Source organism: Myodes glareolus, chromosome 9, assembly GCF_982192425.1.
Source record: "Myodes glareolus chromosome 9, mMyoGla1.1, whole genome shotgun sequence".
NCBI lineage: Eukaryota > Metazoa > Chordata > Mammalia > Rodentia > Cricetidae > Myodes > Myodes glareolus.
This window is the reverse complement of record NC_142034.1, coordinates 54,039,247-54,041,936: the sequence shown is the minus strand read 5'-3', so window position 1 is coordinate 54,041,936 and position 2,690 is coordinate 54,039,247. Positions and strand designations below refer to the sequence as shown.

The following is a 2,690-nucleotide window of genomic DNA, read 5'->3' as shown; positions in this document are numbered from 1 at the left end:
AACGATCACGCCCAAGGCTTTATTGTGCTGCTATGATTCCTCGGAAGGCTGGGGGCGGAGATGACATCTTAGGAGTTCTAGTACATCATCCTTTCATAAAGTTAAAGGAGAAAAATTTCAAAATAATGCCAGAGCTTTCACTTTCCTGGGGATTCTTCTCCCACAGATGTCTTCGGAGGCCTCTGAAGACGAAACGCGTGCACCCTGCCGTCTCTCTCAGTGACTCCTGGCTTGCCTTGTAGACCCACCAGCGGGGCATCTATCAGTCACTGTGGCTCTGCTGGGTACAGGGGTAGAAGCGGGGGCAGTCCTCACCCACACCGGCTCACACCCTTGCCTGTTGTCTGACTGCTCTGTCATCTAGTTCCCGAACAAGAAGAGCACGCTGGGAGGGGCCGGTCAAGTACACAGAATTCAAGTCTCAGATGAGAGCCATCTAGGCCAGATCCCCAAAGAACAGACCTGATGAAGGCCATGCGACACAGGAAGTCCCTCCTATCCACCCATTTTCAGACTCGTTCAGGGCCATAGAGGCCTGCCAGATACATAAGGAGCCTACAAATCTTGGACTGGTGGAAAGACCACGGCGAAGTCTCCCGTTCTACCGACTGCACAGCCAAGGGTTCTGAACACCATTAGTTTCCGTGCTCAACCCCATTACTCAACCCCATTACAATGCTTAAGGTCAGTGTAGCTGGTCAGGGTTCCTAAAGCTCCCAGGGTCACTCTAATGTGAAGCAAGGTTGAGGGCCATTCCCATAAATGCAGCAAGTCTTGGGAACCAAAAGTCAGAAGCCCCTACCTGTCCTCCTGGGAGTAATCACCACGAGGTCGGCGTTCTTCAATTGCCAGGGCTTGCTGCTTCCGACCAGCACGTCTTTGAAAAACACAGCAGCAGCTGCCTTTATAATTCCGCCAATTAATGGGACAGCGGATTCTTTCAGAGTCTGATGGCACAAGAGAGGATAAAAAAAAGTGGAGGCTCTTCCTAGTAGGCCATGGACAAGAAGTGGGACCAGCTATACCCATAATCCTCCTTATCTTCGCTCTTAAGATCAGTCACGTGGTAAACCAAGGATCTCAGGTCACCCACTGCTGGATTTGCAGCATCGTAACAATTGATCTGATACACAAGGATGAGAGTAAGGGCAGGGAACTTGGTGTTCTCTCTTCTCAGGGTGTCCCTGCAGCACATGTGCCCTGCGGAGCCCAGCCGAGGAACCTCCCTCACTCCTATGCATGCCGTGCCCAGGCGTAGGAGCACAAGCACTTGACCTACTTTGGGTTCCTGACTCTTTTCCTCCAGCCATCTCTCCATGGAAACCACCTTTGAGTTCAAACTGCAGGCTAGAGGTGCAGGCGGCTCAGCCCAAGAAGTTGTTCCTGCCTACACACTCTGGGAGACTAGCGTGTCTCTCACTCCCTTCTGGTTTCTGCTTAAAATTCTTTACCTCAGTTTTCATAAATAGTGTTGTTTATTGCAAGGTGTGGCCCAGAAGACAGAGGATTGGAACTTAGGAGTCAACCTCTGTACCCGGATCTGTCCCAGCCCAGAGCCCCATGCAAGCCCTCCTCACTCTCCTAAGTCAGGGTATAGATTTCAGTCCTGTGTTTTGGGGAGGTGGGGGTGATTGTGGAAAGTGGTTCTCAGGGAAACCAGTTCCCTTAGTAACTGATGAGTCTGTTGAGATGGCTGGGACTGATCATATGATCTCTTTGCCAGGATGCAGAGGGTGCAACAAGCCAGTTCAGGCAGGTGCTGTTAACATCTAGCGTTGTATGTAAGAAAACCATGGCTTAGGAGGTGATGTCCTATGATCACTGAACCCAGTGGGTGGCATTGCCAACAGTCATTCCCATCAAGAGTCCTTCAGCATCTCCACCAGCGTCCCTGCCACTGTCCTCATCCTTCACTCCGTGGTTCCCTCGGGATATTGGTGACAATGACAACTGATAAGGAGAAGCTGTTGGTCTACAGTTGCTATGCACAGACTACCACAGGGGGCATAATCCCAAAATGACCTGGAGTGAGGACCAAATAGGTAAAGCCAAGAGAGATGCCTAAAATGGATGAGAGACTCCCAGAAAAAAAATGCCACGGAAGATATTTTAATGAAGTAGAAAAGAAATAAAAAGAACATAAGAGATTTGATTTGGCGGCCAGCCACACATTTAACACAGACTTACCAGTCTTGCCTTTTCTGGTATGGTGCATGCTTATAGGATAGGGCTTTAACAGATTAGTGCCTAAATATTTTTTAACATTTTTTGAGTAGTTTTCTAAAGCACATTTTTTTAAAACAAAGAAATGAACTCAGCTTCTAGGAGATTATTCTCTCATCCCAGGTATGAGACATCATGTGGTCCTGGCTTATTTCTTGCAACCTAACAGCTCCACCCATGGGCTTGAAATAATGGTACTTCGTTTTTAAAATGTGTGTGTGCGTCTGTGTGTGTGTGAATGTGTCTGTCTGTGTGCAATGTGTGTATATATATGTGTGTGTGTGTTCATGTATATATCTTTGTGTGTCTCTCTGTGTGTATGTGTATTGTATGTATGTGTGTATATATGTAGGTATGTATGTACATATGTGCATGTGTTTGTCTCTCTATGTATTTGAATGTGTCTCTCGATGTGTGTGGTGTGTGTATCATTTCAAATGTGTGTAGGTTCCTGTGGGTCTAGAACG

General features: G+C 47.7%; 1 long non-coding RNA gene across 1 annotated transcript; it reads right to left on the bottom strand.

Moving 5' to 3' along the window:
• On the bottom strand, nucleotides 1-1,545 carry LOC146892971 (uncharacterized). Its single transcript, XR_015003644.2, has 2 exons — nucleotides 803-1,545; nucleotides 1-280 (listed from the first exon to the last, which is right to left on the bottom strand). It is a non-coding gene; the product is annotated as an uncharacterized LOC146892971 (long non-coding RNA).
• Between the last annotated feature and the right edge of the window lie 1,145 nt (nucleotides 1,546-2,690).